This window comes from Bufo gargarizans, chromosome 6 (genome assembly GCF_014858855.1).
Source record: "Bufo gargarizans isolate SCDJY-AF-19 chromosome 6, ASM1485885v1, whole genome shotgun sequence".
Classification (NCBI taxonomy): domain Eukaryota; kingdom Metazoa; phylum Chordata; class Amphibia; order Anura; family Bufonidae; genus Bufo; species Bufo gargarizans.
Genome location: NC_058085.1, coordinates 381,457,118 through 381,478,918, shown reverse-complemented (window position 1 = coordinate 381,478,918; position 21,801 = coordinate 381,457,118).

Sequence of the window (21,801 nt, the reverse complement as noted above, 5' to 3'; positions counted from 1 at the left end):
GAGCAAAAGGCCACATGAGCAGCCTGTCACTCCATCAGGATGGGGGAACAGGACCTCTATCCTTGGGATCAAACCCCTCAGATCAGCTCCTTCTGCTCTATAACATGCTGCCTGAAAAGTGAAGAACATATTCACAGACTCTCTTTATGTGCTAATGTTTGCACATCCAGAATGGTAAAAATAGAAAGAACAAAATGTTCTATAACAAATATCGGTCTAGTCACATGAATGCAAAAATGAAAACCTTTTAAGAACTGGAATGCCAAGAAGAAGAAAAAAAAATGTCTAGTCTTTAAAGTGCACCTAAACCAGTAAGTGCACTTTATTAAAATCTATAGGAAACAGGCTAAAATAATATTTACATTGCACTTTTATTACTTATTTTGTATTTTTTTTTCATGTGAAATAGGCACCTAAAGTTCAGGTGCCTATTCGCACTTTAGACATCGTACTCCCGTACAGAACTGTGTAGGGGCGTATGGACTATGGAGTATGGACTCTCTCTCTGCGCCCGTAGTCTAAGCGCGGTGCAGGCAGGTTCTGTCTGTACTAACCCTGCTGGCTGAAGCCTGGAATACAAGTGCTATGTCAGGCTTTAGCAAAGCAGGCACAGGCAGAGGAGCGATGTCTTATGTCAGCTGCTGCCCTGCACCTACTCTGAACAGCTAATTATAAGTTTTAATAACGTGTACTTAAAGTTTTCCAGGACTTAGATATTGATGGCCTATCCTCAGGATAGGTCATCAATATCAGATCAGTGGGGATATTTAGTCACCCCCATTAATCAGCTTTTTAAGCAAAGCCCCAGAACTTACCATGGAAAGAGGGAAAAGCAGAGGGTTACGTACACGGTGTAGTGGCCATGCCAGGCTACTGCAGCTCAGCTCCGCTTCAAGTGATAATCGAGCTGGAGTATACAGAAGCTTTATATATAGAGTTCGGGAAATGTTTTTTTACAGTACAAATTAATTTATGAAGCTATTGCCTGAAGTCTCGCGAGACTTTGTGAAGCAATAACTTCGGCTCATCGAAGCCAATACATTCTAAAACTGTATGAAGCGCCTGCTCCGTACAGTATTAGAACAAAGTTTTATGTGAATCGACTTCAGATGTTTCATCTGAAGTCGATTCGCTCATCCCTAGTTGAGGGTCTCAGATTTGATCATATCAGAGTGAGGGCTTAGTCATAGTTATGTTAAAGCCAAATGCGTTTGCTCTACTGCTCCAAATGATCTTAATCCTAGGATTTTACATGCATGGAAGAAACAGCACTGACACCAGGCAAGGGTCAAAGCAGTTCTCATTTATTCAAGGAAGTTAAAGAGGACCTTTCACCAGGATACATGTATTGAAATAGTTATATTACCTTACAGTGCAGCCCCCAGTGATGTCTTTCCGTTTTCTGCGGTTCTATTTCCGTCTTGGGATGCGGAGCAAAACGGATCCGTCATGACCCACAATGCAAATCAATGAGGACGACACAATCGGACACAATAGAAAACGGATCCGTCCCCCCATTGACTTTCAATCAAGTTAATGATAGATCCGTCTTGGCTATGTTAAAGATAATACAACTGGATCCGTTCATAATGGATGCAGACGGTTGTATTATCTGAATGGTAGCGTTTTTGCTGAACCCTGCCAGATCTAGCAAAAACGCTAGTGTGAACGTAGCCTTAGGGCTGTTTCACATGAGCGGATGCCGTGCGTGACATCCGCTCCGTGAATGACAGCCAAGACCCGATGCAGACTGCAGAGACACGGAGCAGTAACATGACTGATAATGCTCCGTGCCTCTCTGTGATCTCTTTACTACACGGTGACAACTTTATCTCACTGTGATTTCGTAGTAAAGAGATCACAGAGAGGCACCGAGCATTATCAGTCATGTTACTGCTCCGTGCTTCTGCAGTCTGCATCGGGTCTTGGCTGTCTTTCACGCAGCGGATGTCACGCACGGCATCCGCTCATGTGAAACAGCTCTTACACTCTGGTTCTTTAAACTCCACTTATTCAGAAGCCCAAGTAGATCGAGCTCAGGATGAGTTCAGTGGTGCAATTAATAGCACCTGGGAGCAAAAAGCACTCCCCTTAACCAGGTACACAGCAGAGAGATAAAAATGGGTTTAACCCCTTAAGGACCCACAGCGTACATGTATGGCACAGATGTCCGTGACTTAAGGACCAGTGCCATACATATATGGCGCGGCGATCGGGCGGTTGCAGGAGCTGCGCCCGCCCAATCCACGGCAGGGGTCCGTCAGTCACCGATGTTGGCGCATTAACCCTTGATGTGCTGCGATCAGTGCTGACCGTGGCACGTGCGATGTCCGTGCAGGGATGAAGCAGCCATCGCTGCTGTGACAGGCACCCGATGGCAGTGAAGGCAGCCCGATGCCTTCCTTAGGCATTGTGGCGGCCTTCCGTGACTCACAGGAAGCAGGATCTCACAGGAAGCAGGCTGGAAGTGTATTACACTGTGTAATACACTTACAGCCAATGCTTTACAATACAGAAATATTGTAAAGAATTGCAAAGGGCATCAGACCCACAAAATTTAAAGTCCCAGAGTGGGACAAAAAAAAAGTTAAAAAAAAAAAGTTAAAAAGTAATGTTTTACAAAAAACTTAAAAGTTTCAATAAAAAAAGCGACCTTTTTCCAAAATAAAGTAACAAACTATTGTAAAAAATAGGAGGAAAAAAAGTTGACCTATTAGGTATCGCCGTGTCTGTATCGACTGGCTCAATAAAAATATCACAAGACCTAACCCCTCAGATGAACACTGTCAAAAAAATCTAATAAAAAGTATATAATAGTATATATATAGTATAGTACATGAGCGAACCCGACCTGTACCGAATTTTGGGGTGCCCGTGACACGGACCCGAACATTTTCGTAAAAGTCTGGGTTCGGGTTCGGTGTTCGTCGCTTTCTTGGCGCTTTTTGAAAGGCTGCAAAGCAGCCAATCAACAAGCGTCATACTACTTGCCCCAAGAGGCCATCACAGCCATGCCTACTATTGGCATGGCTGTGATTGACCAGTACAGCATGTGACCCAGCCTCTATTAAACCGCCTTCGGACCGCCTAACGCAGATGTGCGGTCCGGAGGCAGCAGCCCTGCGCAGAGTGACGCATATACGCGTCATCTCGCGAGAGCCGAGATTTCCTGTGAACGCGCGCACACAGGTGCGCGCGTTCACAGGAACTGAAGGTAAGCGAGTGGATCTCCAGCCTGCCAGCGGCGATCGCTCGCTGGCAGGCTGGAGATGTTATTTTTTTAACCCCTAACAGGTATATTAGACGCTGTTTTGATAACAGCGTCTAATATACCTGCTACCTGGTCCTCTGGTGGTCCCTTTTGTTTGGATCGACCACCAGAGGACACAGGTAGCTGTGTAAAGTACCACAAAACACTACACTACACCCCCCCCGTCACTTATTAACCCCTTTGAACCCCTGATCACCCATGATCACCCCATATAGATTCCCTGATCACCCCCCCGTCATTGATCACCCCCCTGTCATTGATCACCCCCCTGTCATTGATCACCCCCCTGTCAGGCTCCATTCAGACGTCCTTATGATTTTTACGGATCCACGGATACATGGATCGGATCCGCAAATCACATACGGACGTCTGAATGGAGCCTTACAGGGGGGTGATCAATGACAGGCGGGTGATCACCCATATAGATTCCCTGATCACCCCCTGACATTAATTACCCCCCTGTCATTGATCACCCCCCTGTAAAGCTCCATTCAGATGTCCGTATGATTTTTACGGATCCACGGATACATGGATCGGATCCGCAAAACACATACGGACGTCTGAATGGAGCCTTACAGGGGGGTGATCAATGACAGGCGGGTGATCACCCATATAGATTCCCTGATCACCCCCTGTCATTGATCACCCCCCTGTCATTGATCATCCCCCTGTAAGGCTCCATTCAGATGTCCGTATGATTTTTACGGATCCACGGATACATGGATCGGATCCGCAAAACACATACGGACGTCTGAATGGAGCCTTACAGGGGGGTGATCAATGACAGGGGGGTGATCAATGACAAGGGGGTGATCACGCATATAGACTTCCTGATCACCCCCCTGTCATTGATCACCCCCCTGTCATTGATCACCCCCCTGTAAGGCTCCATTCAGACGTCCGTATGATTTTTACGGATCCACGGATACATGGATCGGATCCGCAAAACGCATACGAACGTCTGAATGCAGCCTTACAGGGGGGTGATCAATTACAGGCGGGTGATCACCCATATAGATTCCCTGATCACCCCCTGTCATTGATCACCCCCCTGTCATTGATCACCCCCCTGAAAGGCTCCATTCAGACGTCCTTATGATTTTTACGGATCCACGGATACATGGATCGGATCTGCAAAACGCATACGGACGTCTGAATGCAGCCTTACAGGGGGGTGATCAAGGACAGGCGGGTGATCACCCATATAGATTCCCTGATCACCCCCTGTAATTGATCACCATCACCCCCCCTGTAAGGCTCCATTCAGACGTCCGTATGCGTTTTGCGGATCCGATCCATGTATCTGTGGATCCGTAAAAATCATACAGACGTCTGAATGGAGCCTTACAGGGGGGTGATCAATGACAGGGGGGTGATCACCCCATATAGATTCCCTGATCACCCCCCTGTCATTGATCACCCCCCTGTAAGGCTCCATTCAGACATTTTTTTTTGCCCAAGTTAGCGGAATTTTTATTTTTTTTCTTACTAAGTCTCATATTCCACTAACTTGTGTCAAAAAATAAAATCTCACATGAACTCACCATACCCCTCACGGAATCCAAATGCGCAAATTTTTTTTGACATTTATATTCCAGACTTCTTCTCACGCTTTAGGGCCCCTAAAATGCCAGGGCAGTATAAATACCCCACATGTGACCCCATTTTGGAAAGAAGACACCCCAAGGTATTCCGTGAGGGGCATATTGAGTCCATGAAAGATTGAAATTTTTGTCTCAAGTTAGCGGAAAAGGGAGACTTTGTGAGAAAATAAAAAAAAATATCAATTTCCGCTAACTTGTGCCAAAAAAAAAAAAATTCTATGAACTCGCCATGCCCCTCATTGAATACCTTGGGGTGTCTTCTTTCCAAAATGGGGTCACATGTGGGGTATTTTACTGCCCTGGCTTTTTAGGGGCCCGAAAGCGTGAGAAGAAGTCTGGGATCCAAATGTCTAAAAATGCCCTCCTAAAAGGAATTTGGGCCGCTTTGCGCATCTAGGCTGCAAAAAAGTGTCACACATGTGGTATCGCCGTACTCAGGAGAAGTTGGGCAATGTGTTTTGGGGTGTCATTTTACATATACCCATGCTGGGTGAGATAAATATCTTGGTCAAATGCCAACTTTGTATAAAAAAATGGGAAAAGTTGTCTTTTGCCAAGATATTTCTCTCACCCAGCATGGGTATATGTAAAATGACACCCCAAAACACATTCCCCAACTTCTCCTGAGTACGGTGATACCAGATGTGTGACACTTTTTTGCAGCCTAGGTGGGCAAAGGGGCACACATTCCAAAGAGCACCTTTAGGATTTCACAGGTCATTTTTTATACATTTTTATTTCAAACTACTTACCACACATTAGGGCCCCTAGAATGCCAGGGCAGTATAACTACCCCACAAGTGACCCCATTTTGGAAAGAAGACACCCCAAGGTATTCCGTGAGGGGCATGGCGAGTTCCTCGAATTTTTTATTTTCTGTCACAAGTTAGCGGAAAATGATGATTTTTTTTTTCTTACAAAGTCTCATATTCCACTAACTTGTGACAAAAAATAAAAAATTCTAGGAACTCGCCATGCCCCTCACGGAATACCTTGGGGTGTCTTCTTTCCAAAATGGGGTCACTTGTGGCGTAGTTATAATGCCCTGGCAATTTAGGGGCCCAAATGTGTGAGAAGTACTTTGCAATCAAAATGTGTAAAAAATGGCCTGCGAAATCCGAAAGGTGCACTTTGGAATATGTGCCCCTTTGCCCACCTTGGCTGCAAAAAAGTGTCACACATGTGGTATCGCCGTACTCAGGAGAAGTTGGGCAATGTGTTTTGGTGTGTCATTTTCCATATACCCATGCTGGGTGAGAGAAATATCTTGGTCAAATGCCAACTTTGTATAAAAAAATTGGAAAAGTTGTCTTTTGCCAAGATATTTCTCTCACCCAGCATGGGTATATGTAAACTGACACCCCAAAACACATTCCCCAACTTCTCCTGAGTACGGCGATACCAGATGTGCGACACTTTTTTGCAGCCTAGGTGGGCAAAGGGACCCACATTCCAAAGTGCACCTTTCGGATTTCGCAGGCCATTTTTTACACATTTTGATTGCAAAGTACTTCTCACACATTTGGGCCCCTAAATTGCCAGGGCAGTATAACTACGCCACAAGTGACCCCATTTTGGAAAGAAGACACCCCAAGGTATTCTGTGAGGGGCATGGCGAGTTCCTAGAATTTTTTATTTTTTGTCGCAAGTTAGTGGAATATGAGACTTTGTAAGAAAAAAAAAATCATCATTTTCCGCTAACTTGTGACAAAAAATAAAAAGTTCTATGAACTCACTATGCCCATCAGCGAATACCTTAGGGTAAAAAAACTGGACTGGCACTCTGTATGTGTGAAACGATGGAGATAAAATAGTGTAAAATACAATATAAAGTGATCACACAATTTATTCAAATAATAATAAAATCTGATAATATAACAAATAAAAATAGACGCTGCGCAGCAGGATAAGGTTGAATTCACAATCGTAAAACTAATAAATCCTTAAAACCAATATAACTGCGTGTATAAGCCTTAATGGTAAACAAATGGATATTATGTCTTTTCTTTCGAGTGAAAAGAAAATGTCACATTGAAGGTGCAATGGTGAGTAATGTCTGTACTCAGAAGGGGCTTTGAGGAAAGCAGGTTCCCAAAGATAACTTTTTCGTTGAGTATGAAATAAAGTGCTGTGTGCTATAATTTAGCAGTTCGTCTTACCTTAGCCCCAGATAGCATTCAAGGTAAGGGTAGGTATCATATACCTGATGGTGTGCGGTCCTTTCCCATATGTCTCGGCAGACGCCGAGGTAGCGTGGTCGGTAGTGTACTTCTGGTTAGATCCACAGCGGGGTATCGTAGAGGCTGATGGCTGGACTGTTAGTATCCCAGAACGCCGCGTCTCACGTGGTATGTGACGTACCTCCCGTCCGTGACTGTGTCCAGGTATCGCGATAGCTGTAATCGGTGAATACTTCAATGAAGAAATTTCTTACTGGAGCGCTCCAATTTTTAATGAAAGAGTCACAGACTTTATGTCATCTGTAGACAGGCCTTTAGGTGAGATGGGAGCTATCAGCTGTTTTACGCCAAACGTGTTTCGGGGACCTCTTTCCCCTTCTTCAGTGGCAGCCTTTTATTTGTTATATTATCTGATTTTATTATTATTTGAATAAATTGTGTGATCACTTTATATTGTATTTTACACTATTTTATCTCCATCGTTTCACACATACAGAGTGCCAGTCCAGTTTTTTTATCCATTTTTTTATATTTTCTCCTGTACGGGTGATACAGTTTTCTGGCCTAGAGCACCTGGTCCTAATTTGCTGAGGAGTAAGCTATTCCTGTTATTTAACTTTAATAAATACCTTAGGGTGTCTACTTTCCGAAATGGGGTCATTTGTGGGGGTTTTCTACTGTCTGGGCATTGTAGAACCTCAGGAAACATGACAGGTGCTCAGAAAGTGAGAGCTGCTTCAAAAAGCGGAAATTCACATTTTTGTACCATAGTTTGTAAACGCTATAACTTTTACCCAAACCATTTTTTTTTGCCCAAACATTTTTTTTTTATCAAAGACATGTAGAACAATAAATTTAACGAAAAATTTATATATGGATGTCGTTTTTTTTTGGCAAAATTTTACAGCTGAAAGTGAAAAATGTAATTTTTTTGCAAAAAAATCGTTTAGTTTCAATTAATAACAAAAAAAGTAAAAATGTCAGCAGCAATGAAATACCACCAAATGAAAGCTCTATTAGTGAGAAGAAAAGGAGGTAAAATTCATTTGGGTGGTAAGTTGCATGACCGAGTAATAAACGGTGAAAGTAGTGTAGTGCAGAAGTGTAAAAAGTGGCCTGATCATTAAGGGGATTTCAGCTAGCGGGGTTGAAGTGGTTAAGCTGGAGTCACGTAGCGCCGCACGTCACTCTGCTCTGATCAGTGTAGGGAGAGGTTGCAGCTGCTGTTAGGGCGAGATTAGGCAGTGATTAACTCAGCAAAAACACTTAATTCAGTGATCGATCTACAGCTGTGGATCAGTGAACTGCTGCTATTTAATTGCTCACAGTTTTTAGGCTGCCCAGAGCGTTTCTATGTCACTTTTTTCTGTGGTGATCGGCGTCAATTTTGTGTCTTGTGGTGCGCCAGCACAAGCTGCCACCAAGTCCATTTAACCATCAATAGTGTGATTATTTTTTTGCTATATCCTACATCAGGGGCTTGGCTGTGCTTGCTTTTTTATTGAGGGGTGAAATACAATTGTCAAAATAGCAGTACCCTAAATCTGGTGTTTCAGCTGTGGCTAGCCAATTGTAATACTGTCTGCTGTCTGGCAAAGGATATATTTTTGTTCTGGGTTGAAATACAATTCCCAACTTAGCAATTCCCTAAATCAGTGGTTTCTGCTGTATCAGGCCAAGTTTAAATCAATCCATAAAAGGGTATATTAGATTTAAGGTGCGGATAGTGTCACCCTCAATAACTTCACACGCTACCGTGCATTTCCAAGTTTAATTCTGTCCGTAAACGTATACCTGTCATCTAGCACCTAAATACTAGGCCTACCATTTTCAGCTAAATCTGTGGTTATTGCTGTGGCTGTATTAGTGTAATACGGTACCTAAATAGATAGCCAGATAGTGTTAGGTGTCTGTAAAAAAAGCTACAAAAATGACGATGGTCAGACAGGGACAGGCAATGGTGCCTCCCTGGGTACTGCTCAAATGATAATATGGAAAAAACTAAGAGGGGCAGTAAACTAAGTAAAAAGTGAAACTTTATTAATTATAGGGAGATAAAAACAGCCCCTACAGACAAACAACATGTATAGAATGCACACAAAGGTACACTGATAGGATGACGGGTACAATGATGCGCCAATCCCATCAAAGTGTACTGTGTATGATGGGCAGGACCAATGGTGGTAGGTCAGGTGCGGCTATGTTAAAGAGAGTAAACTAGCCCTGTTGCCTCCCTACTTGGCCTGGTCCGTCCTACTTAGTAATCCACGGGACGGGGTCCAAAAAACCCTGCAAGGGGTGGCCCCGACTGGAACTCTCGTCCTGTGTAAATGACCCTAACAAGGCCCTGGACACAGGGAGAGCACAGGCAGTCCGAGATGGCTGACGGCCTACACCGTAGACAATAAAAGTATACACAATGATACAAAAATTATAACCCCACCCCCAAAAACCTGATTAAGGAGTTGAGTGACGGTGGTGCTAGTACGTCCCGACGCGTTTCCTCCCAGAGAAACCCAGGATTCATCAGGGGACACTGCAGGCAGGTTGACTAAGTCTGCAGATAACATATGAGTGGCACCGGTCGGCGTATGGCTCCAAGGACCACCAATGAACTAGGACCCAGGGTGGTGGTATCCGTTGTGGTGGGGTGACCGGCCCTTTTATCTCCCTATAATTAATAAAGTTTCACTTTTTACTTAGTTTACTGCCCCTCTTAGTTTTTTCCGTCTGTAAAAAAAGGCCTGAATTTGAATTCAATACATTGGGCCAAATAATTGTTTTCTTATTGTGGTGAACGGTAACAATGAGGAACGCGGACATGGTCGTGGTGGTGTTAGTGGACCCTCTGGTGCTGGGAGAGGACGTGGCCGTTCTGCCACAGCCACACATCCTAGTGTACGAACTACCTCAGGTACCAGTATCCGCCAGAATTTATAGCGATATTTGGTGGGGCCCAATGCCATTCTAAGGATGGTAAGGCCTGAGCAGGTACAGGCATTAGTCAATCGGGTGGCCGACAGTGGATCCAACACGTTTACATTATCTCCCACCCAGTCTTCTGCAGAAAGCGCACAGATGGCGCCTGAAAACCAAGCCCATCAGTCTGTCGCATCACCCCCATGCATACCAGGGAAACTGTCTGAGCCTCAAGTTATGCAGCAGTTTCTTATGCTCTTTGAAGACTCTGCTGGCAGGGTTTCCCAAGGGCATCCACCTAGCCCTTCTCCAGCGGTGGAAGACATAGAATTCACTGACGCACAACCACTTATGTTTCCTGATGATGAGGACATGGGAATACCACCTCAGCACATCTCTGATGATGACAAAACACAGGTTCCAACTGCTGCATCTTTCTGCAGTGTGCAGACTGAACAGGAGGTCAGGGAGGAAGACTGGGTGGAAGACGATGCAGGGGACGATGAGGTCCTAGACCCCACATGGAATGAAGGTCGTGCCACTGACTTTCACAGTTCGGAGGAAGAGGCAGTGGTGAGACCGAGCCAACAGCGTAGCAAAAGAGGGAGCAGTTGGCAAAAGCAGAACACCCGCCGCCAAGAGACTCAGCCTGCTACTGACCGCCGCCATCTGGGACCGAGCACCCCAAAGGCAGCTTCAAGGAGTTCCCTGGCATGGCACTTCTTCAAACAATGTGCTGACGACAAGACCCGAGTGGTTTGCATGCTGTGCCATCAGAGCCTGAAGCGAGGCATTAACGTTCTGAACCTGAGCACAACCTGCATGACCAGGCACCTGCATGCAAAGCATGAACTGCAGTGGAGTAAACACCTTAAAAACAAGGAACTCACTCAGGCTCCCCCTGCTACCTCGTCTGCTGCTGCCGCCTCGGCCTCTTCTGCTGCTGCCGCCTCGGCCTCTTCCTCCGCCTCTGGAGGAACGTTGGCACCTGCCGCCCAGCAAACAGGGGATGTACCACCAACACCACCACCACCACCTCCGTCACCAAGCGTCTCAACCATGTCACACGCCCGCGTTCAGCTCTCCATCTCACAAACATTTGATAGAAAGCGTAAATTCCCACCTAGCCACCCTCGATCCCTGGCCCTGAATGCCAGCATTTCTAAACTACTGGCCTATGAAATGCTGTCATTTAGGCTGGTGGACACAGACAGCTTCAAACAGCTCATGTCGCTTGCTGTCCCACAGTATGTTGTTCCCAGCCGGCACTACTTCTCCAAGAGAGCCGTGCCTTCCCTGCACAACTAAGTATCCGATAAAATCAAGTGTGCACTGCGCAACGCCATCTGTGGCAAGGTCCACCTAACCACAGATACGTGGACCAGTAAGCACGGCCAGGGACGCTATATCTCCCTAACTGCACACTGGGTAAATGTAGTGGCAGCTGGGCCCCAGGCGGAGAGCTGTTTGGCGCACGTCCTTCCTCCGCCATGGATCGCAGGGCAACATTCTTTGCCTCCTGTTGCCTTCTCCTCCTACTCGGCTTCCTCCTCCTCTTCTTCCACCTGCTCATCCAGTCAGCCACACACCTTCACCACCAACTTCAGCACAGCCTGGGCTAAACATCAGCAGGCCATTCTGAAACTCATATGTTTGGGGGACAGGCCCCACACCGCACAGGAGTTGTGGCAGGGTATAGAACAACAGACCGACGAGTGGTTGCTGCCGGTGAGCCTCAAGCCCGGCCTGGTGGTGTGCGATAATGGGCGAGATCTCGTTGCAGCTTTGGGACTAGCCGGTTTGACGCACATCCCTTGCCTGGCGCATGTGCTGAATTTGGTGGTGCAGAAGTTCATTCACAACTACCCCGACATGTCAGAGCTGCTGCATAAAGTACGGGCCGTCTGTTCGCGCTTCCGGCGTTCACATCCTGCCGCTGCTCGCCTGTCTGCGCAACAGCGTAACTTCGGCCTTCCTGCTCACCGCCTCATATGCGACGTGCCCACCAGGTAGAACTCCACCTTGCACATGCTGGACAGACTGTGCGAGCAGCAGCAGGCCATAGTGGAGTTTCAGCTGCAGCACGCACGAGTCAGTCGCACTGCGGAACAGCACCACTTCACCACCAATGACTGGGCCTCCATGCGAGACCTGTGTGCCCTGTTGCGCTGTTTCGAGTACTCCACCAACATGGCCAGTGGTGATGACGCCGTTATCAGCGTTACAATACCCGTTCTATGTCTCCTTGAGAAAACACTTAGGGTGATGATGGAAGAGGAGGTGGCCCAGAAGGAGGAGGAGGAGGAGGAAGAGGGGTCATTTTTAGCACTTTCAGGCCAGTCTCTTCGAAGTGACTCAGAGGGAGTTTTTTTGAAACAGCAGAGGCCAGGTACAAATGTGGCCAGCAAGGGCCCACTACTGGAGGACGAGGAGGAGGTGGAGGAGGATGAGGATGAAGCATGTTCACAGCGGGGTGGCACCCAACGCAGCTCAGGCCCATCACTGGTGCGTGGCTGGGGGGAAACGCAGGACGATGACGATACGCCTCCCACAGAGGACAGCTTGTCCTTACCTCTGGGCAGCCTGGCACACATGAGCGACTACATGCTGCAGTGCCTGCGCAACGACTGCAGAGTTTCCCACATTTTAACGTGTGCGGACTACTGGGTTGCCACCCTGCTGGATCCACGGTACAAAGACAATGTGCCCACCTTACTTCCTGCACTGGAGCGTGAACGTGATAGGAAGATGCGCGAGTACAAGCGCACATTGGTAGAGGCGCTACTGAGAGCATTCCCAAATGTCACGGGGGAACAAGTGGAAGCCCAAGGCGAAGGCAGAGGAGAAGCAAGAGGTCGCCAAGGCAGCTGTGTCACGGCCTGCTCCTCTGAGGGCAGGGTTAACATGGCAGAGATGTGGAAAAGTTTTGTTAACACGCCACAGCTAACTGCACCACCACCTGATACGGAACGTGTTAGCAGGAGGCAACATTTCACTAACATGGTGGAACAGTACGTGTGCACACCCCTCCACGTACTGACTGATGGTTCGGCCCCATTCAACTTCTGGGTCTCCAAATTGTCCACGTGGCCAGAGCTAGCCTTTTATGCCTTGGAGGTGCTGGCCTGCCCGGCGGCCAGCGTTTTGTATGAACGTGTATTCAGCACGGCAGGGGCCGTCATTACAGACAAACGCAGCCACCTGTCTACAGCCAAAGCTGACAAGCTGACGTTCAAAAATATGAACCAGGCATGGATCCCACAGAATCTGTCCATCCCTTGTGCAGATTAGACATTAACTACCTCCCCTTAACCATATATTATTGTACTCTAGGGCACTTCCTCATTCAATCCTATTTTTATTTTCATTTTACCATTATATTGAGGGGCAACACAAAGTTGAATGAACCTCTCCTCTGTCTGGCTGCCGGGGCCTAAAAATATCAGACAATGGACTGTTCCAGTTTTGGCTGGCGTGAAGCCTGATTCTCTGCTATGACATGAAGCCTGAATCTCTGCTATGGGACCTCTCTCATCTGTCTGGGTGCCGGGGCCTAAATATCTGATAATGGACTGTTCCAGTTTTGGCTGACGTGAAGCCTGATTCTCTGCTATGACATGAAGACTGATTCTCTGCTGACATGAACCCTGAATCTCTGCTATGGGACCTCTCTCCTCTGTCTGGGTGCCGGGGCCTAAATATCTGACAATGGACTGTTCCAGTTTTGTCTGACGTGAAGCCTGATTCTCTGCTATGACATGAAGACTGATTCTCTGCTGACATGAAGTCTGAATCTCTGCTATGGGACCTCTCTCCTCTGTCTGGGTTGCCGGGGCCTAAATATCTGACAATGGACTGTTCCAGTTTTGGCTGACGTGAAGCCTGATTCTCTGCTATGACATGAAGACTGATTCTCTGCTGACATGAAGCCGGAATCTCTGCTATGGGACCTCTCTACTCTGTCTGGGTGCCGGGGCCTCAATATCTGACAATGGACTGTTCCAGTTTTGGCTGACGTGAAGCCTAATTCTGTGATATGACATGAAGCCTGATTCTGTGCTATGACATGAAGCCTGAATCTCTGCTATGGGACCTCTCTCCTCTGTCTGGGTGCCTGGTGCCTAAATATTTGACAATGGACTGTTCCAGTTTTGGCTGACGTGAAGCCTGATTCTGTGCTATGACATGAAGCCTGAATCTTTGCTGTGGGACCTCTCTCATCTGTCTGGGTGCCGGGGCCTAAATATCTGACAATGGACTGTTCCAGTTTTGGCTGACGTGAAGCCTGATTCTCTGCTATGACATGAAGACTGGTTCTCTGCTGACATGAAGCCTGAATCTCTGCTATGGGACCTCTCTCTTCTGTCTGGGTGCCAGGGCCTAAATATCTGACAATGGACTGTTCCAGTTTTGGCTGACGTGAAGCCTGATTCTCTGCTATGACATGAAGACTGATTCTCTGCTGACATAAAGCCTGAATCTCTGCTATGGGACCTCTCTCCTCTGTCTGGGTGCCGGGGCCTAAATATCTGACAATGGACTGTTCCAGTTTTGGCTGACGTGAAGCCTGATTCTCTGCTATGACATGAAGACTGATTCTCTGCTGACATGAAGCCTGAATCTCTGCTATGGGACCTCTCTCCTCTGTCTGGGTGCCGGGGCCTAAATATCTGACAATGGACTGTTCCAGTTTTGGCTGACGTGAAGCCTGATTCTCTGCTATGACATGAAGACTGAATCTCTGCTAAGGGACCTCTCTCCTCTGTCTGGGTGCCGGGGCCTAATTATCTGACAATGGACTGTTCCAGTTTTGGCTGACGTGAAGCCTGATTCTCTGCTATGACATGAAGCCTGAATCTCTGCTATGGGAACTTTCTCCTCTGTCTGGGTGCCTGGGCCGAAATATCTGATAATGGACTGTTCCAGTTTTGGCTGACGTGAAGTCTGATTCTCTGCTATGACATGAAGACTGATTCTCTGCTGACATGAAGCCTGAGTCTCTGCTATGGGACCTCTCTCCTCTGTCTGGGTGCCGGGGCCTAAATATCTGACAATGGACTGTTCCAGTTTTGGCTGACGTGAAGCCTGATTCTGTGCTATGACATGAAGCCTGATTCTGTGCTATGACATGAAGCCTGAATCTCTGCTATGGGACCTCTCTCCTCTGTCTGGGTGCCTGGTGCCTAAATATCTGACAATGGACTGTTCCAGTTTTGGCTGACGTGAAGCCTGATTCTCTGCTATGACATGAAGACTGATTCTCTGCTGACATGAAGCCTGATTCTCTGCTATGGGACCTCTCTCCTCTGTCTGGGTGCCGGGGCCTAAATATCTGACAATGGACTGTTCCAGTTTTGGCTGACGTAAAGCCTGATTGTCTGCTATGACATGAAGACTGGTTCTCTGCTGACATGAAGCCTGAATCTCTGCTATGGGACCTCTCTCCTCTGTCTGGGTGCCGGGGCCTAAATATCTGACAATGGACTGTTCCAGTTTTGGTTGACGTGAAGCCTGACTCTCTGCTATGACATGAAGCCTGAATCTCTGCTATGGGACCTCTCTCCTCTGTCTGGGTGCCGGGGCCTAAATATCTCAATATGGACTGTTCCAGTTTTGGCTGATGTGAAGCCTGATTCTCTGCTATGACATGAAGACTGATTCTCTGCTGACATGAAGCTTTAATCTCTGCTATGAAACATCTCTCCTCTGTCTGGGTGCCGGAGCCTAAATATCTGACAATGGACTGTTCCAGTTTTGGCTGACGTGAAGCCTGATTCTCTGCTATGACATGAAGCCTGAATCTCTGCTAAGGGACCTCTCTCCTCTGTCTGGGTGCCGGGCCTAAATATCTGACAATGGACTGTTCCAGTTTTGGCTGACGTGAAGCCTGATTCTCTGCTATGACATGAAGCCTGAATCTCTGCTAAGGGACCTCTCTCCTCTGTCTGGGTGCCGGGCCTAAATATCTGACAATGGACTGTTCCAGTTTTGGCTGACGTGAAGTCTGATTCTGTGCTATGACATGAAGCCTGAATCTCTGCTATGGGACCTCTCTCCTCTGTCTGGGTGCCTGGTGCCTAAATATATGACAATGGACTGTTCCAGTTTTGGCTGACGTGAAGCCTGATTCTCTGCTATGACATGAAGTCTGATTCTCTGCTGACATGAAGCCTGAATCTCTGCTATGGGACCTCTCTCCTCCTTCTGGGTGCTGGGGCCTAAATATCTGACAATGGACTGTTCCAGTTTTGGTTGACGTGAAGCCTTATTCTCTGCTATGACATGAAGCCTGAATCTCTGCTATGGGACCTCTCTCCTCTGTCTGGGTGCCGGGGCCTAAATATCTGACAATGGACTGTTCCAGTTTTGGCTGACGTGAAGCTTGATTCTCTGCTATGACATGAAGACTGATTCTCTGCTGACATGAAGCCTGAATCTCTGCTATGGGACCTCTCTCCTCTGTCTGGGTGCCGGGGCCTAAATATTTGACAATGGACTGTTCCAGTTTTGGCTGACGTAAGGCCTGATTGTCTGCTATGACATGAAGACTGATTCTCTGCTGACATGAAGCCTGAATCTCTGCTATGGGACTTCTCTCCTCTGTCTGGGTGCCGGGGCCTAAATATCTGTCAATGGATTGTTCCAGTTTTGGCTGATGTGAAGCCTGATTCTCTGCTATGACATGAAGACTGATTCTCTGCTGACATGAAGCCTGAATCTCTGCTATGAGACATCTCTCCTCTGTCTGGGTGCCGGAGCCTAAATATCTTACAATGGACTGTTCCAGTTTTGGCTGATGTGAAGCCTGATTCTCTGCTATGACATGAAGCCTGAATCTCTGCTATGGGACCTCTCTTCTCTGTCTGGGTGCCGGGGCCAAAATATCTGACAATGGACTGTTACAGTTTTGGCTGACGTGAAGCATTATTCTCTGCTATCACATGAAGCCTGAATCTCTGCTATGGGACCTCTCTCTTCTGTCTGGGTTGCCGGGGCCTAAATATCTGACAATGGACTGTTCCAGTTTTGGGTGATGTGAAGCATGATTCTCTGCTTTGACATGAAGCCTGAATCTCTGCTATGGGACCTCTCTCCTTTGTCTGGGTGCCGGGGCCTAAATATCTGACAATGGCCTGTTCCAGTTTTGGGTGATGTGAAGCCTGATTCTCTGCTATGACATGAAGCCTGATTCTCTGCTATGGGACCTCTCTCCAATTGATATTGGTTAATTTTTATTTATTTTATTTTTATTCATTTCCCTATCAACATTTGTTTGCAGGGGATTTAACTACATTTTTCCCCCTTTAGCAGCCCTCTAGCCCTTTCCTGGGCTGTTTTACAGCCTTTTTAGTGCCGAAAAGTTTGGGTCTCTATTGACTTCAATGGGGTTCGGGTTCAGGACGAAGTTCGGGTCGGGTTCAGATCCCGAACTCGAACATTTCCGGGAAGTTCAGCCGAACTTCTCGGACCCGAACATCCAGGTGTTCGCTCAACTCTATACATGACGATCTCTTTCTAACAAAGAGATCTCCACATTCATTGCTCTGCTAGATTTATATGAAGCTGACAGCTCAAGGGAAGTGTCCTTTCTGCTGCAGCTCAGAAGGCATGTCCGGGCTCTCCCTATCACAGCTGAGGAGACAGTTAAAAGATTAAACTGGGCATGTGCGGCCTTTTCAGTGATCAGGTCAAAGAAATACGAAATTAAGTGGCACTATACAGATACATTGTATAGAATAACTCAGTAGCTATACAACATTTTTTTATTACAATTACAAAAGTATTCAGTTCCAGGTGCTGGTTTGAAAACTGTAGAATATTTTTTTGAGGGACAACCCCTTTGAATTATCTTTTTGTAGTGCAAGACATGAAGTTATGGAAAATCTCCAACTGCCCTGTAAGACACAACAGTACACTAACTGACCCTCGAATTATCCCTAATTATAAAACCTGACTTTCCACATAGTAATTTAATAATAATAATAATAATCATAATAAAAATGTTAATATTTATTTATTTAGTGCCACCATATTCTGCAGTGCTTTCAAATTCAGAGGGTTCATGTACAAAACAAGATATCACAACATAACTGGCTAATATACAACTGAAACACTAGGTGTGAGGGCCCTGCTAGCAAAAGCTTGCAATCTATGAGGAAGTGGGGTTGAAACAAAAGTTAGGTGATTGTGATATGTAGTGTTGAAGCCATTTTTGTCCTGAAAGCAGTAGAGTAGGCCAATCTGCTTTAAGTGTGAGACTGTTAGAAGATCAAGATCAGATCTAAGGGTTTGGGTGAGGGGTTACTAGGGGAACAGTCAGTTTAGGAAACTTGATAAGCCTGCCTGAAAATATGTGTTTTTAAAGCACATTTGAAGGTAGGGAAGTTGGGAATTGACCTGATATTCCAGGGCAGAGCATTCCAGAGAGTAGGTGCAGCTCAAGACAAGTCTTGAAGACAGGAGTAAGAGGTAAAATTATGGAGTATTTTAATCTTTATCTGGAGAGCCCTGCGGGTGAGAGGTTTGATCTGAATTCTGTGGTGGATGGGCAACCTGTGAAGTGACTAGCACAGGCTAGTAGCATCAGTATAGTGGGTGGATAGATGAGCCTGGCTGCATCATTTAGGACAGACTGAAGGGGGAGAGTTTTGTGAGAGGGAGACCGATTAGTAATGAGTTACAGTAGTCAAGACAAGATTGAATCAAAGCAACCACAAGAGTTTGGGCCGATTCCACGGTGCTTGAGGTGCAGATGACAAGAGAGAGCAAATGATTGTATATGAGGAACAAAGGAAATATCAGAGTCAAACATAGCCCGGAGACAGTGGGTGTGTTGCCCAGGAGTTATGATAGTGCCGCAGATGGAAATTGAAATATAAAGTTTAGGTGGGTTAGTAGATGAGGGAAAGACAAGAAGTTCAGTTTTTGAGAGGTTCAGTTTTAGATATAGAGAGGATATGATGCAAGACAGCTGCCAGACAATTACTGGTGTTTTGGAGTAAAGCAGTGGTGATGTCAGGGGATGAAGTGTATAGTTGAGAATCGTCAGCATAGAGATGGTACTGAATGCCAAATCTCCTGATAGTCTGTCCAATGGGGGCTGTGTAGAGAGAGAAGAATAAAGGACCTAGGACTGAACTCTGAGGAAGGCCAACATCAAGAGGAAGAGGAGAAGAAGTAGAGCTGGCAAATTATACACTAAAGGAGCTGCCAGAGAGATAGGAAAAGAACCAGGAGAGAGCAGTGACCCTTAGGCCAATTGAGTGGAGCATGGTGAGGAGGAGTTTGTGGTCTACCATATCAAACGCTGCAGAGAGATCTAAAAGAATTAGTAGAGAATAGTCACCATTCCTTTTTGCTGTCAGGAGATTGTTAGACACTTTAGTAAGGGCAATTTCTGTAGAGTGGAGAGGGCGAAAGGCAGATTATAAGGGGTCAAAAAGAGAGTTTGCAGAGAGATAGCTTTTTAAGAGAGAGTAGACTAGACATTCAAGGAGTTTAGAGATAAAGGGGAGGTTAGAAACAGGTCGGTAGTTAGCAGCACAGGTCAGGTCAACAGATTTTTTTTTAGTAGTGGGGTTATAATAGAATGTTGGAAGAGGACGGAAAGACACCAGAAGAGAGTGAGAGATTAAATATTATAGTAAGGTGAGTGGTGATAGCTTGGCAGTGGGACTGAAAAAGGTGTGAGGGAATAGGATCACTGCTGCAGTTCGTGGGTTAAGAAGAGAGAAGCCTGGAGACTTCTTCATCTGTTATAGGGTTAAAAGAGGAGAGAGAGCATGTGGAGGATTGAAATTGGTTAAGGACTGGGTGATTATTTCCTTCCGAATATTGCCAATCTTGTCTCTGGAGTAAGTAGCCATGTCATCAGTGCAGAGGTCAGTGACAGGTTCTCGAACTTTAGGGCTTAGAAGAGAATGAAAAGTGTCAAAGAGTCATGTTGGGTTACTTGAGAGTGAGAAGACGAGAGAGGCGAAGTAATGTTGAGGGTCGTATTCTATGTTTTAAGCATAAATTTATAATTGAGGAAGTCTGCTGATATTCACCATTTTTTCCATAAGCGTTCTGCACATCTGGAGCACTGGAGAAAACGTGTTTCAGGTGTGTGCCAGGGTTGCCATGTTCTGTGTAGGGAGGGTCGGATTAAAATTTCGAGGGTGGTTTTTAGGGAAATGATTGGCAGCCAGGTCTGTGCAGGAGAGGAGGAAGAGATTGACATAAGGGAGTCAATAAGTTTAGGCATTTAGTGGTGTGTAGGTTTATATAAATGTGAAAAGTAGAATTGTGGTGAAAAGATTGGAGGTCTTAATAATACATTCAAAAGAGATTGTGGTCATAAGGTGGGAAGGATGAGTTAATAAAGTTTGAGACTGAGCAGTGACGGAAGAAGACTAGATCAAGTGTATTGCCCTGTTTGTGCGTGGCAGAGGAAGTGAGTTGTGATAGGCCAAGAGAGGAAGTTATAGAAAATAAGTGAGAGGATGATGGGGAGATAGGATCATCAACGGGGATATTAAAATCACCCATAATTAGAGTTGGTGATTCAGAAGATAGGAACTGGGGAAGCCAAGTGGCAAAGTGATCCAGGAATTGGTGGGGGGGAGGCCTGGGACACTATAGACAATTGCAACTCAAAAGGGGAATGGATGGAAGAGTCTAATGGTGTGAACCTCAAAAGAGGGGAATGTGAGAGAGGTTACAAGGGGAATGACCTGAAATGTGCACTATGGAGAAAGTAGTATGGCTACTCCTCCGCTATGCCTGTCATCAGGTCTGGGAAAAATGAAGTCCACCATAAGATAAGGCGGAAGGGTAAGCAGTGTCAGAATGTTAAAGATAGGTTTGTGTAAGGGCCAGCAAGTTCAGAGACTGTGAGAGGAAGAAATCAAGGATTGTGGGGAGTTTGTTACAAACCGACTGTGCGTTCCAGAGCGCACGGTTAAACAAGACTGGAGAAGATGTACAGTGAATATTAATACGATTTTTGGGGTTTTTATGTGTGGCAGATGAGAAGCTGATGTTCACAATAGAGGGAGGGCCAGGGTTTTGTGAAATACCCCCTGCAGCTAGCAGCAGGAGAACAGAAAGAGACAGCAAGTGTTTGAATGATTTGTATGGGTGTTTTTTATGCTGCACCATGGAGGAAGATGGGTCAGAGTGATGTATGAGGGTAAAAAGTGTATGTGAACTGAACATGGGTGAGGGACTGATGTGGAGAGAAGGGACAGAGGGTGGAAGTTGTGGTTGATTTTAAAAGTAGACAGCTGTAACAATAAGAACCGAAGCAAAATAACTGGGTGAAACAATACAGTAACAAACCTATGACGTGTGTAAATTTGGTTAAGAAGCTCACAGCATCTCCATCTCCTGCCCTGTCTAACTGCCATGATTAACTGCCAGGCACTTAGGCAATATATACTTGGGGAAAGCTGGGTGGAGCAGTATTGTCCAAGTGCAATGCAGACATACCTGTGTGAAGAGAGGAGAGAAGCACGTTATACGACTGCCATGATTAACTGCCAGGCGCTTAGGCAATATGGCGCTTTGGCAAAGATGGTGCTATTGGCTCATGCTGACCCCTGACCCCTCCAAATTCAATCTACCTAAATAAATATATCCTCTTCACAATCCTTGCAAAACCCTTGGGTGGCTGTTTTGTGTCTGTAATTAGTGTCTGTTAGGCTACATTCACACGTCAGTATTTTTCTATAATCCGAATTTCAGTCCGTTTTTTGCGGATCCGTTGTTCCTGAAAATGTTTCCGTATGTCATCCGTATGTCATCCGTTTTTTGCGGATCCGCAAAAAACGGAAACATGTATACA